The sequence below is a fragment of the Cynocephalus volans genome, chromosome 7 (genome assembly GCF_027409185.1).
Source record: "Cynocephalus volans isolate mCynVol1 chromosome 7, mCynVol1.pri, whole genome shotgun sequence".
NCBI classification, from domain to species: domain Eukaryota; kingdom Metazoa; phylum Chordata; class Mammalia; order Dermoptera; family Cynocephalidae; genus Cynocephalus; species Cynocephalus volans.
The window spans coordinates 118,674,183-118,688,006 of NC_084466.1; the positions used below are offsets into that span (position 1 = coordinate 118,674,183).

Consider the following 13,824-nt stretch of genomic DNA (forward strand, 5'->3'; position numbering starts at 1 on the left):
TGCCTTCTGATCATAAAACTTGAATATCGTGCTTGTTCAAAACACAAAACACATCCTGTTTTCTGCCTCAAGGAATGATAAAGATTCCACCAGTTAAAAAAAAAAAAAAAGCTATTGAGTCAAAGAAAGACAGTATTAACAACCTCTTAGAATCTCCCCTCCTCTCTTTTGGGGGGAGGGTGTTTCTTTGTGTTTACTCAAGTCTCTGAAATCATAAGCAATATATTACAACAGAGTGAATTATGATGGCAAAGTTTAACATTTACTCAGAGAAACTGAATAAGTCAATGTATAAAATGGCAGATTCATGATTATTTTGTCCTTTGGAGTATGAAGAGTCCTGTAATTTCTAAAAGACAGGTATGAAACTATGTGGTTTCATTTGAAGTTTATTTTATGCTTACTTCAAATAGCAAATAAGTTGCTCTGGATTTAATTGTATTCCCCTGCATCCATATATTGAAACTCTAACCCCCAATGTAACTGTATTCGGAGATAGGGCTTTTAGGAGGTAATCAAGGTTGAATAAGATCATACAGGGAGGGTCCTAATCTGACAGGATTGGTGGCCTTACAGAGATCTCTCTATCTCTCTCTCATATTCTCTCTCTCTTTTTGCCACTTGTGGAAATAGCAAAGAGGCAGCAGTCTGAAAGCCAGGAAGGGGACCTTCAACAGGACTAAAGCAACTGGCACATTGATCTCAGACTTCCTTCCAGAGCTGTGAGAAATAAATTTCCATTGCCTAAACCACCCAGTGTGTGATATTTTTTTATGACAGCCTGAGCAGACTAAGACATAGGTGTTATCAATGTTATAAGCCTACGTATTAAGCTCAGAAGCACATGCCTAAATGCGTATTTAGAGATCTGTTATTTTTAATATTTGTCCTTGGAAAAGGTCATGTCTTTGCTTACACAGGCATAGGTAAATTTAAGAGTTGGATTTTAAGATAGTATTATTTACTCCAGTAAAGAGTTGTATTTTAAGATGGTATTATTTACTTCAGTAAAATCTCCAGTGGTCCCATTTTTCCGTGAACAGAAGACATTCTCTTGCTGCTGAACAAAGAAATTTTTAAGTTAAATAACAAGTACAATGACATCTTGTATATATAGCACTTTTTCTTTTAAAAAGAAGCTGCTTAAACCTACTGAATGGCTGTTAAATGATAGCAAAAGCCTACGATGAAAGGACTTCTATTGCACTGGGCAGCCCCAGGGAAAATGTGACTGTTACAGGATATGTTTTGAGTGTGAGGCTCAGATGCTGACCCACCACCTTCCTCCCACTCTCCCTCCACCTTTCTGTCTTTCCACACATGTATTTTGTGTCTTTAAATCAGCCTGCAGGGCCGACCCCGTGGCGCACTCGGGAGAGTGCGGCACTGGGAGTGCAGCGACGCTCCCGCCACGGGTTTGGATCCTATATAGGAATGGCCGGTGCACTCACTGGCTGAGTGCCGGTCATGAAAAAGACAAAAATAAATAAATAGATAAATAAATCAGCCTGCAATAAAAAAGTCTTTAGAAAAAAATTAACATCCCGAACACTATTAATACACAAGGTCTTCAAAAAGTTCATGAAAAGATTTGTATTATCTTTCAATTTCATTTTTCCATGAACTTTTTGAAATGCCCTTATATTTTGTCTATATTTAACAACATCTTATGTACCTAAATCCAAGGGATCAAATAATATCAGCTGAAGAGAGAATTTTTCTTTTTCTTTTTCTCTTTTTCAGTGGCTGGCCAGTGTGGGGATCTGAACCCTTGACCTTGGTGTTACAAGGCTATGTCCTAACCAACTGAGCCAACCAGCCAGCCTAAAGAATTTGTATTTTTCATCAAATGTCTGCTTGTATATTAAAATGTTTAGCAGTAGTAAGACCTTTATCTGTAAAGCACATTATAATTTTCAAAATGCTTTAATATTCATTAGCTTCATAATTGCTTTAAGAGCTATCTAGATTCATAATTCCTGTGTTTTCAATGGGAAAAACTAGGCTCCAGTAGATGAGACCCTGGACAGATTGTAAATGGCAGCAGAGGACAAGGTTTCAGGTATTCCCAAACCTCATCCAGTATACTGGATATGGCAACACAATGGATGTAAAATTGTCTAAATTTAAAGTGACTAACAGGAAGAGAGGACCAAAATAAATCATATGAATGGAAAAAACCGAATGTGCCTATAGTTTCCAATTTTGAAGTGGTTACTGCCTGCGTTTAGTGACACAGGCTAAATTACCATAGTTATGATATAATTCCTCAAATAAAAAATTGGTTATTCAAAACTTATTAACTCCTTAATAGCGTAGCCTAGTGTTTCTGAAACTTTTTGGCCTTAGGGCTTCTTTATGATTTTAAAAGCTATCTTAAAAATTATCAAGGATTCCAGAGAGCTTTTGTTTTTGTGAGTTATAGCTATCCATTTTTACTATATTAGAAAATAAAAAAAGAAAGAAAAAAATATTTTATCATTAAAAAATAATAAAGCTACATACAATATTACAATATAACCATGTTCTTTAAATATCAAATTTTTATTGCAATTTAACCATATTTTCTTAAACAAAACAAAAATTAGTGAGAAAACTGGCAGTGTTTTCGATTTTAACATATCTTTTTCACCTCTGGCTTAATAGATGACTGGCTTCTCCTATCTGCATCTGCGTTCTAACCGTAGCAGAATCATGCACATGGCTCTGGAACACTCCACTGAAACATGAGAGAATGAGACTTAACAAGTCTTTCTACCAGCGTGATTTGATGGCGTGATGTCTCACAGGAAGTTCTCTGCTCCCAGACTTGGGTCCCTGGGCTTCTTGCCTTGGAAGCACAGCAGCAGGCATTGCAGGAAGGTGAAGAGCTTCCCCAAGGGTGAATCTTCCAAGCCTGTCCACCTCACAGCCTTCCTGCACTACATGGCTGGCATGACCCACATTGTGCGGGAAGTTGACAGGCCAGGATCCAAGTTGAACAAGAAGGAAGTTGTGGAGGCCATGACCCTTGTGGAGATGCCACCCGTGGTTGCTGTAGGCACTGTGGGCTGCCTAGAAACCCCTCGAGGCCTCTGGACCTTCAAGACCATCTTGGCTGATCATATAAGCCATAAGTGCAAAAGTCGTATCTGTAAGAGCTGGCATAAATCTAAGAAGGCCTTCACCTAATACTGTAAGAAATGGCAGGATGAGGATGGCAAGAAGCAGCTGGAGAAGGATTTTAACAGCATCAAGAAGTATCGCCAGGTCACCTGCATCGTTGCCCACACCCAGATGTGCCTGCTACCTCTGTGCCAGAAGAAGGCCCACCTGATGGAGATCCAGGTGAACTCAGTCAGTGTGGCCGAGAAACTGGACTGGGCCTGGAGAGGTTAGAGCAGATCTCAAGTGAAGCAAGTGTTTGGGCAAAATGAGATGATTGACGTCATCACGGGACCAAAGGCAAAGGCTACAAAGGGGTCACCTGTTGCTGGCACACCAAGAGGCTGCTGTGCAAGCTTACCTGTATTGGGGCATGGCACACTGCCCGTGTGGCCTTTTCTGCAGCACAGGCTGGGTGGAAAGGCTACTTTCACCACACTGAGATCAACAAGAAAACCTACAAGACTGGCCAGGACTATCTTATCAAGAACAACAAACTGATCAAGAACAGAGCCTCCCCTGATTATGACCTGTCTGACAAAAGCATCAAACCTCTGGGTAGCTTTATTCTCTATGGTGAATTGACCAGTGACTTTGTCATGCTGAAAGGCTATGTGGTGGGAACCAAGAAGCAAGTGCTCACCCTTTGCAAGTCCTTGCTGGTGCAGACCAAATGGTGAGCTCTGAAGAGCACTGACCTCAAGTTCATCAACACCACCTCAGAGTTTGGCCATGGCCACTTCCAGACTATGGAGGAGAAGAAAGCATTCATGAGACCACTCAAGAAAGAATGAATTGCAAAGGAATCAGGAGCTTAATGACAGGAACAGACTGTACAGCTGGTTGGTATCTCAATAAAAGGGATTTTCCAGTGGGGGGGAAAAGGTCAACGTATTTGCGTTTTTTTGAAAATAGTTTTCACCTTTCAGATTGTCTGAAAGGATTTCAGGGGCCCCTGGGCTAAAGTGTGAGAACTATTGGTATAAACAATAGCAAAACCAAAATTTTAAAAACATGTGCTTTTAAGAATATAAGAATTTCTGAGGCACATACTTTTAAGTGCATAATAATCACTGAGATAAATATTTCTTCCTATAGGATCAGTTGGGTACTTTGGTTCTTGTCTTTGGCTGGAGACTTTGACTTTAAAGATAATCTAGAGTCAGGAAATGCTAGATCTGAAACAAAACAGAACTTTAGCCCAACTGTTGTCAGCAAGAATGCTCAGTGAGAACTATTACCCCAGGGACCTCCACTCTATGTGCATGCACCAAACAAAGGAGTGCTCCAGCTTCCTGGTTAATGTAAATTCAACCCTGCGTACTTTCTCTTTGTACCGTCAGTTCCAAGAAGTAAGATACAATTAAGAAGTGAACAGATAGGGCATTCCAGCTTCTCAGAACAGATCTCTCTCTGAAGTTGTGGGACAGGAAAAAAATCTTAGTGCTGGCTCCATATTACTCATCCAGGGAGAAAGGTATTGTTTTGTCACTTGTCACTAGTTGGGAAATAATCAAATGCAGCATTACTTAATAAAGCAATTTAGAATGTAATGCCTTATTTCTCTGTATGCTATCAACTAAGCAAAGGATAGGCAAGTTACAATCCCTTAATTCATCAATCTTCTTTGTGAAATAGTTTGTCTTCCCTTCCTTTTCCCCTTCTTTATTCTTACCTTTGTTTCTTTCTCAAATATTTATGATGTACCTATTATGGATGAGACATCGTGATAGGTACCTCATATTTATCTGGCTGCCAATTCTGTTTATTTTTAATTATTAAATATTTCCTTTTTCTAAATAAAAGGAAAGCATGCCCTTTATAGAAAAATGAAAATTATAGCAAAGAATAAAGAAAGGGATTATAATTGCCCAAACTAATTTCTTTTTTTTTTTTTTTTTCCCATGACCGGCACTCAGCCAGTGAGTGCACCGGTCATTCCTATATAGGATCCGAACCCGCGGCGGGAGCGTTGCTGCGCTCCCAGCGCAGCACTCTACCGAGTGCGCCACGGGCTCGGCCCTGCCCAAACTAATTTCTAAAGGACAATTTTAATAAATTCTCCTATAGTTTTTCCTGTATTTTTACCTACTTGAGATTATATGTGTATGCAATTACGTATCCTTGTTTGCTTAACATTGTATCATAAAGTTTCAGTATCATTAAAAATCCATCATAAACATAATTTAATGCCCAAAGTTAATGATAAATGTCTCAATGGAGAAATTTCATCCCCATTTCAGATTTTCTTAGGGTAAATTTCTTCTTAGAAGTGGAATTATGGGGGGGTGGGGGGTAGGTAATATCCATTTTACCACACTTGTTAACATACTTGTTAACATACTGACAAATTCCTCTCTCAGCAGTGTATTAAAATCACCCCACCAGATGAGAGGACTCATTTCACTGCACCCACACCAGGAACGAAGCAATGTCTGTTGATAAGCAATCTTTGCTAATATGAGTGGTAAGGGGGAAGAAATCCTACCTTTAAAAATTTTTGCATTTTTGGATTACTGTTGAGATTGAATCTTTAAAAATGCAAGTAAAGCTACAGAATGTTTTAAAATTCTCTAAGAGGAAAGTCGTATAAATACACTTGTGCCCACTCTTTTTATTAACTCAGTTAATGAAGGAAGCTTGAATCACCCCTAAAGTATCAGAGTTCTTTGTGGCAAACACTGAAACCACTTCTGGCTAACTTAAAGAGATGAGAAATGTATTGGAAAGCCATCAGGTGGCATATCAAAGAGACAGGAAGAATGGAGAATAAGGCTCATCAAACAGGCAGGAACACTTGACAGCTGGAATCAGAAAAGGCCCAACCACTCAAATGGTCCACTTAGGACACCACTGTCACTGCCATGGTGGACACTACTACCTGTCACCTCTAGCACTACTGTCCCTAGACACAAAACGTACTTCACAGGTGAGGGAATTATTTCCAAAATGTCTCTTATTTGGGCCGAGCCCGTGGCGCACTCGGGAGAGTGCGGCGCTGGAAGTGCAGCGACACTCCCGCCGTGGGTTCGGATCCTATATAGGAATGGCTCACTGGCTGAGTGCCGGTCATGAAAAAGACAAAAATAAATAAATAAATAAATAAAATACTCTCACACACACCCCCTCATGCAAGCCCCTGAACCACTCATGAGTCCTATTTAAAAAAAAAAAAAAAAAATGTCTCTTATTTGAATCACAGAATCCAGATTCAAAGACCTGGGTAGAAGTTTCTGATTGGCTGAACTTAGGTCACATGATGGTGCCTTGGCTGCCAGAGGGTATGGACAGTGAGCATTGGACCATTTTGGCTTTTATGAGAATTTGGATGCTCGGTAGCAAGAGACCATGATCAATGACCACTCTAAATATGTACGTAGAATTTTTGTTTCATAATACTTTTTAGACATTGGTTAACCTTCTTCATTATCACTGAATTTTGTGTTGTTTAGTATGTCGTGAGATTATCCAGTCCAGAACTGCAAGTTCAAATGTCTACCATGTCCTTGAATGTCAGCGAGGTGGGTGTGTATGGAAGTGCTGGGGCCTATGGAAAATGGAAGAGCATCTTCCCCATCTAGAGGGGATAGATGCTACTCAGCTCCAGCTGATGGATGCTAGAACCTACCACAGACAAAATGCTGCCCGATCTTAAAATTATTCAGAAAATGCCAAAAGTCTGAATTTCGTGAAATGTTCTCATTTTAAAATTTGGTACCAAATTCAAAATTAGAAAAACAACTACACTATTTCTTCTTAAAAATCAAGTCTGCAGTCTGCCTCCAACAATCAAAACTCATTTTAAAAACCAATGCAGGAAGATGAGGCCTAAGAAAATGAAATGCCTTAGACCAAATAGCTCCATTGGTGGCAGAGCCAGGGCTAGAAGTTTGGCCTACTAACTAGCCAACTAAGAAAAGCCAATGTTCCACCACTCCACTGCAGTCACTTTTCTCACTTGGAGGTAGCCTCCCAACCAAGCTCCAGAAAAATGCCTGTATCGCATCCAACAGCAGCAATGTTCATAAAATGTTTATAAATTAATAGAATCTGTCTAGCCAATAGAAACAGCTTTTGGCGTCGGATCAGAGTTTAAATCTTAGCTTGTACTATTTCATAGGTGGGTAAGCTAGGAGAAATTACTTCTGTGTTTTTTATATATAGGGCTGTAGCGAATGAAATAAGATTACGTGTGTTGAGCGCCTGGCACAGTGCCAGGACCATAGTAAAACATCGTATGTGATAATTATAATAATATCCGGGATATATCATAATCGTTTGCATTTCCCAAGCACACGGAGAAGGAAGGGGAAGGGACAGCTAAGTGTTTCACGGTGGGCGTATCCACTTTGCAGAAAGCTCTAAACGGAATTCTGAGTCCGAGGTTCCCCTTCTTCCCCCCCGACTCCAGTGCCAGTTTTACGGTCAGATCCAGCTGCATCACGGCTTGCGTCCTCTGCCGTCTTCAGGGGCACCACTCCCGAGCATCTCGGTGAAATCGATGGTGGAGGATAGCGGGTCCAGGTGTTTCCGGGCTGGGGAGGAGACGTGGCGGGTTTGAGACGGTTAAGTTTTGCCCCCAGCCCTTTCACTCTGGCTCTGGTCCCTCCGCAGGGACCTGCTTCCACCTGAGAGCTTTCTCTGCAGAATGCGGGAGGCCGCCGCGGCGGAGGAGGGGGCGGAGGCAGAGGCGGAGGCGGCACCCAGGGGCCGGGGCAGGGGAGGCCGGGACCATCGCAGTGACAATTTCTTTTCCGGCGGCGGCAGGGACGGCTGCGGCAGGTTCGGGGTCGGCCGGCCTGCGCGTGGCTTTGCGAGGGCGCGGTTGGCCCCAACGCTGGGGTGTCCGGCAGCGAGGAGGAGGAAGGGGAGGAGGGGAGCCACGCACGGAGCGCGAGCGAGTGGAAGCAGCGGAGCTCCATCGGTGCGCAGAGGAGAAGCGGCGGAGGCGCGGCCGAGGCCAGCGAGCGGGCGCCTCCTCGCTGGGTGCCGGTATCGCGCCGCTGTAGTGCCTTCCAGCAAAAGCCACCGCGGCCCGGGCTGCAGCGGCCAGACGGATGCCAAGGCCACACGGCAGGCGCGGGGGCATCCGCCGCAGTCGCCGGCCCACGCGGGCTCCGGACCTCAAGGGTTGCTGGTGAGTAGTGGCGCCCCCGCGCGCGCTAGTGTAAGCGCGCACCGGCCCAGGCGAGCGTGCACGCCGGGTGCGCGTGCCCGGGGAGTGTGCCCGGCGGCCTGGCGCGCGCCGGCCCCTCTTCTGCTGGTGGCGTCCGGTCCCGGGCTTGCTGTGGGGGAAGAAAGTGCGCTTGGCCCGCCGGTCGCTTCCTTCCTGCCAGTCCTGCCTGTCGTGCCTGCGCCCCGCCGCCTCCGTGCGCCCCTCAGCCTGTCCCTGGGGGTTAGTTTCACCTTGATGCGGGAGGCAGGAAGCTGTGACTCCTGGTGGCGGGGCGGGACTCTGGCCGTGACCTGTACGTGGGTCGCGCGTGTTTCTGGCTCAGACTTGGGATGCAGCCTTGGAGATGATGTCGACATTCAGGGAGACCGCCGCACTGGCTTTGGCGGTGCCTGGTGTGCACGAGGGAGAGTTGGGAAAATAGAACTTTACCCCTGCGGGGCGGTGTGACCCGACTTTCCAGATGATGTTACCTCTGTGCCGTTTGTGAGGAACTCTTGAGATATTTTTCTTCACCTGAATAATTTAACTCTTCATTGAAAGCCTCAATGAGATACACAAAGAAATGGAATGTCACCAAAACATAATTTTCCAGAACTTTCTTTGCAACAACCTACACTACTGATACCCAAGAGCCTACGTGGTATAATTACTGAAATTTTAAAGAACACTTCATAAGAAATAAATAATTCAGGAACCTGATCTAGAGGATTGAAAAAATCTCGAGTGTTGGGGGGTGAGGGTGGGGTGGCTTGTTTTCTGGAAATCAGTGTTTGGTAGTAAGTAAAACAGACATCTTTAACAGTAAGTCCCAGTGAACACACCGCTTTCCAAACATCCTTCTAATTGCTGAGAATGCAAGGAAGTCCTAGGTTTTAAAGTGTTTCCAAAAATACAGCGGATATCCCCAGGACGCTGATTTATGGTCTCATGATTGTCAAGGTCAATAATGCAAATTTGGTTCAGCAGATGAATTACACCTAAATGTTTGATTTCCTGTTTATTTTTTTTGAGGGATGTTCTACACAGAGGTTAAGCCGTGTGTGTGTGTGTGTGTGTGTGTGTGTGTGTGTGTGTGTGTGTGTGTGTGTGTGTGTTCGTGTGTGTGTGTGTGTGTGTGTGTGTGTGTGTGTTCGTTCGTTCCCAGACCTTGTTTCTTTTTTTTCTTTTTTTTTTTTTTGTCGTTTTTTCGTGACCGGCACTCAGCCAGTGAGTGCACTGGTCAGTCCTATATAGGATCTGAACCCGCGGCCGGAGCGTTGCCACGCTCCCAGCGCAGCACTCTACCAAGTGCGCCACGGGCTTGGCCCCCAGACCTTGTTTCAATAGGCAATTTTACGTTTTCAGGATGGATGCTAAATTGAATTTCAAAAATATACTCTGCAACTGGATTATAGTGGCCATTTTGTAGCCAGACTGTAAATATGTGTTTATTTTTGCCAAAGTTAATGTCTTGGAGCAGTAGGGTCTTGTTTGCTATTCACTCCATTAGAACTTCTTCATTCAAAGGCATGAAATGTTACTGGAATCTACCTGGAAAATGAATTGGCTGCTTGTTTTCTGTTCAAGTATACCACTTGGAAATCTGCTTTTGAATACACTTTGGCTGCCATTTATGTATCAGATGGTTCTTACTCTTATGTTAAGTAAGCACGTTGTAAATTGTAAGGCAGAGAATCTGAAGTCCCTTACCCTATCTCAGTCTTCAAGGCCAGTTTCTTGTCTACTTTTGCCGTGTTTCATAGGATTCTTATTGCCCATGGGAGGTTTGGAGGGAATAGAGAAGACTTCTGAGTTACAACGGTGTCATAAAAGAGATTGCTTCTGGAAGGGAGGGTGTCTCTGGGCTTGGTTCCGGAGACATACTGATACAAAAATAAAGAATTGTTAATAATAGTTACCTCTTTCAGCACATAGGATTTAATTAACTCAGCTTGGCCATTTGCCTCTTTTAAGGACCCTTCCCAGGCCTAGTTACAGCTGTAATACGGGAAATGAGATTGCATTTTACAGAGACTAAAAGCCTGATAATTCTTGCTCAAAAATACGAGGGGTAAAAAGAAATGTGAAAGGAAATAATGTAGATGCTGCCCAGAAAGTGCCAAATGCCTTCCTGGCAGATGCATTTATCAATTAGAGACATTTTCATTGATCTACTGGATTTGTGATTCTCATACTAGTATTTTATCTTGACCCTGTGTAAGACTTGTAGGTGGCTTCAACTGAAACTATGGTTTCATAGTTATCCCTGAAAATATTAGTGCCAGATTTCCATCCCTTAGGGCTGATGGGTTGCAGCTGTTCAATAAATATTTGTTAAATGAATTACAAATTCTAGAATGTCTTTAGCTTTCTAACCTAACTACATTGCCTCTTCTGGTATTGAATTTTTTAGGTGTAACTTTATATGGATCACCAAACATTTCATCAAACTGAAGCCCATTTGAGATATATATATATATATATATATATATATTTGTCTTTTTGGTGACCGGCCGCACCGCGCTCAGCACCGGCCATCCCTATATAGGATCCGAACCCGCGGCAGCAGTGCTGTTGCGCTCCCAGCGCCGCACTCTCCCGAGTGCGCCACGGGGTCGGCCCCCGTTTGATATATTTAATTATGAAGATGCACTTCCTCAACTGAAGGAAAGGTAACAATCCCTCTAAAACAAAAAACAAAAGCAGACAAAAACATTGTATTGGTACCTGTTAACTCGCTTATTCCAGCTGTCTGAACATGTGAACCATCCAGTTGGATGTGTGAGTGTACATTCAGAAGTCCTGAGTTGACATCAGAATGTTCAGTTCAGGAATAATCTGGATGTGGCTTTTGTCAGAAATTATTTGCATTTCTAAGCAAATCAAATGAACTTCTAGTATAATCCTGCATCTCTTCATGTCAAGCGGAGAGGCCTATTAAACAACTGGCAAATAGCTAAGTCTTCAAAGCACATATTGTTTGATTTATTTCTAAATTTTAAATTAAATTTATTCATTTATTTAGGTCCATTAGTAGGGTTGAATTAGAGATATTCATTCAGACTGGTAGTTACTTACTAACTTGTGTTTATTAAAAGCAGCCTCGTGATATGAGCACCAGTAATTCCTATGTTTTGATTTGTTCTGGTTAGTCTTTCAGTGTACTCTTTTGGAAATGGGTGCATTGTTTGGTCTTGAATATTAAGGGTGTTATGCCTTCTTCTTCTTCTTTTTTTTTTTTTTTTTTTTTTGTCTTTTTTCATGACCGGCACTCAGCCAGTGAGTGCACCGGCCATTCCTGTATAGGATCCGAACCCGCGGCGGGAGTGCACTCCCGGCGCCGCTCTCTCCCGAGTGCGCCACGGGCTCGGCCCCTTTTTTCGTTTTAGTGTTGACTTTCCATCTCCAATCATTGAGGTTCTGCCTTTGATTCTGATTTCAGGATGAAAGACTAGAAAGCTATTTACAATTTAGCTGGATATTAACATCTCAGTGTGTAATAGTAATGCAGATTTTCTCTTATGTATTCTTCCCTTTATGTCCTTCTCTGATCTAGTTTGTTTCATTCTGAATAAAAATAAAATGAAATCCTCAGATTTTTTTCTGTTGGACTTTGTCCAAAAAAAAAATGTAAAATAAAAAATCGCTTATCATCATTCTGAAGTAACACAAACACTGCTATTCTCTATGAAACATGGCCATTCATACCAAGTACTGATTTGATAAGTAGGCACTTGAGCACTTGAATGAGAGTTAAAGGTATGTTCCCTCCATGTCTTATTAAGGCCCCTGGAAGCCAGGGGTGGAATTTTGATTTGATGTGGTAGTCAATCGTAGGTTCCTTGAAAGGAAGTAATGAAAACATCTTTTCAGAAGAGCATTTTGACAGCAGGGTGGTGAGTGGATTAGTAGAAAGAGAGAGTAGAGGCCATAATTTGGTGTCATATGATGACAGCCTGATATCAGATTCCAGGGACACTGAGATGGAGAAGGAAAAACTTTAGGCAGTCAGACATCAGAATACTTTTTTATGGAAGTGGGATTGCAAACCTGATCACCAACACATTCCACACCCACAGCAGCATCACCAGTTGGTCACAGGGTTATTTCCATCCCTCCAAGCCCTAGTGTAACCTTAGAGTCTTGCAAACATTTGACAGATATTTATTATTAAATGTTAGTTATTAAACATGTGCTGTATGCAAGGCATTATGTTAATGCCTTAATACATGTTATCTCCAGGATCATGGAGTGATTAGGAATATGAATTTGTTGTTGGTGTTGTCTTCCCGGTATGGGGATATGAATCCTTGATCTTAAGTCGTAACACTGTGCTCTAACCAACTGAGCTAACTGGCCAGCTTTTTTGCCACTTACTAGTTGTTTGTCCTTGGGTAAGTTACTAATTTTCTGAGCCTCAGAAAATATCCATTCAATTAGGATATTAGTTTTTATCTCATAAGACTTGGGGGAGGATTAAATGAGGTGTAAATGAAAAGTTCTTAGAACAGTGTCTGGCACAAAGTTAAGTGTTGTGTTTGTTATTCTTATTGTTAATTCATAAAAACAACCTTATACAATAGATATCATTTTGCAGATTAAAAAATTGAGGTACAGAGAGGGTAGGTGAATTGCTCAGCATCGTAGGCTGGTAAGTGATAGAGCTGAGAATCAAAGCCAGACAATCTGACTCCAATGCCTGCTTTTCTAACTTGTATATGTCCCTGTCTTCTCTACTGTGTGCCATTCTAGGTGCTAGGGATATTGACTGGAGCAAGAAAAGTGTGCCTCATGGAGCTTTAGGACTCCAATCATCTCCAGTGTAGATTTGCCTCTTCCAATATGGTACCCAGATTATTACACATTTTTGCTATCTTTTTCTTGATGCTTTGGCATTTTGTAAACATTGTTTTTTATTAAGTTCTAGTGTTCCAGTTCTTCAGTTAATTAATTTTTTGCCTAACACAGTTGACATTTACAATACCTACGTCTCTCCTTATATTCAATGACTCTTTGTTGGAGGCAGAGAGGATATGCCTCCCTAATATGGTATATCGGATTCTGGGGCAGATGTCAGGATTCTATGCCATCCACCGCTCTCTACGCATCACTCTCCCAGACTCTCATATATCCCCCATTCATAAGCTAGGATGGAGTGATGATTTTTTTTTTCAGCATATTCAGAATATTTTATAGGGTAATGGCAAAGTAAAATTTTGCTGTACTTTGACTTGTTGAAGTAATTACGACTAATTGTAAGAGGCCAGATTTTAATTATAGGTGGGAAGACTGCTGTGACAGTGAAGAATAAAAAATTCTTAATTCGTCCAGAGTGTCTTTAGGATGGAATCTGCCATCCCTGATTTCAATATTTTGACATTATTATAGCAATCCCTATAATTCTTTGTTCTCACAAATATCATTCAGAAATCTGTAACTAGTATTTTTTTCCTAAGTAGATGCAAATTTTTCTTGGTCTTGGATAAAGTTATTTAAATAAAGGTCAATTTCTTTTAAAGACACTG

The 13,824-nt window shown here is 42.0% G+C and overlaps 1 protein-coding gene and 1 pseudogene across 1 annotated transcript in view; both read left to right on the forward strand.

The window, feature by feature from the left end:
* Window positions 1–2,778: 2,778 nt before the first annotated feature.
* On the forward strand, window positions 2,779–3,962 carry LOC134382712 (large ribosomal subunit protein uL3-like; annotated as a pseudogene).
* A 4,253-nt stretch (window positions 3,963–8,215) lies between these two features.
* STAMBPL1 (STAM binding protein like 1) overlaps window positions 8,216–13,824 on the forward strand; it is a 46,854-nt gene continuing 41,245 nt past the window's right edge. Inside the window, exon 1 of the mRNA XM_063103311.1 lies at window positions 8,216–8,281. The gene's annotated coding sequence lies outside the window, so the exon portion shown is untranslated. The remainder of the gene's footprint in view (window positions 8,282–13,824) is intronic.